We start from the raw sequence: 1,555 nt of genomic DNA on the forward strand, positions 1-1,555 counted from the left end.
GTCTCCATGCTACCTTTATTTACACACTTCCACTGTTTACTCACAGATTCACGCCTGTTTCATTGATACACTGCACACACGCTGCCCACACACACACACACACACACACACACTCCACCCCCCAGTCAGATTTCTCTTGCAGTGAATCCTCCAACAAGCTGAAAAACAAACAGCTTTAATCAGAACATCTCTGAGCCGAGTGAATCCTCGTGTCTCTGGATCTAAACGCGGTGGCCGAGTGTCCAGTGACAGAACCCATAAACAAAATTCAACTAGTCGGTTAAAAGTACTCTAGTTTTTCCTCCTGCTTCCTCCTGTGGTGTTTCAGCTGCCTCAGAACCGCCTGCATTGTTCATTTTCCTCCAAAAACAAACAGACTCCTTCCCTTTTCCTGTTGTCATCTTGTTTAGGCCACACCTCCAATGTGGCTCAGCCAATGAAAAACATCAGGAAATAAAATCTGTGAATGAACTTTCTGAAGCTCTGAAATGTGAAATAAAAGATGTTCCTTGGTTGAAAATCTCATGTTTAATCTTCTTTTATTCGTACATTTTATTTAGAACATGACAATCGTGCTTTATCATACGACACCATTTAAATACAGATCCTGTGTGTTTAACATACTGTAGGCAGTGTTACAGTTAAAAATATACAAAACAATATTATTATTTTATTACTAGACAAATTCTATCTTTCATTTTTTACTTACTCGTAAGATATGTGCTTCTGCCTTCAGAGATCAAAATATTATTGCAGGAAAACAAACAGCGGTTTTATTTTTCAGATGTTTCAGAACATTTAGACAGAAACTTCCAGAAGAGAGAGAGTTACAGACAGCTCACGGGTACAGGTTTAACACCACACCAGTTTACAACAAAGCTCCAGAGAAGAGGGAAATAGGAAGTTTTATACAAAATCTCACAGGACGTAGCCGTGTCACATTTCTCGTAGGTGCTTTTGTCTGAAGAGTAAACAGCTTCTGATTGAAACTCTCACTGCACGTAGCTGCCGTAAACACAAACACGCCATCATCATCCTCATCTTCATCATCATCCTAACTCCACTCAATTCAGCCCAATTCTACCTAACTCCGCCCACTGACACACGGAGCAGAGCACAGAATTCTCATAAACTCCGCCTCTCCACACAGGAAACCTTGCACAAAACTCCATTTTCTTGATCTCAACCTCAGAAACACAGAATTCCTACTTGTGCTTTTCCAGAAAATTCCAAGTTATAAGTTTTGCATTGTAAACGTTCACAGAGGTGCACTTTTTTTTTGTTTGCTTCACAGATATGGTCTAACAGTTTGGCACATAAATTAAACTACAATTTTACATCATCATCATCATCATCATGTTTAGTAAAAATTTACTGGAAATGTATTCATCAATTAATCAGCCAATCAACAAATGAATTAATTAACTAAATGTTTTAAAATAAGTATGAAATCAGAGCAGTAGCAGATTGCATGCTGTAAAAATAATGTATGGTGTTTTTATTTTTTGCTTTTTTTGTTGTTAAAGAATTTTCTAATTTTCTAATTAATTAGAAA

Source organism: Hemibagrus wyckioides, linkage group LG15, assembly GCF_019097595.1.
Source record: "Hemibagrus wyckioides isolate EC202008001 linkage group LG15, SWU_Hwy_1.0, whole genome shotgun sequence".
Classification (NCBI taxonomy): domain Eukaryota; kingdom Metazoa; phylum Chordata; class Actinopteri; order Siluriformes; family Bagridae; genus Hemibagrus; species Hemibagrus wyckioides.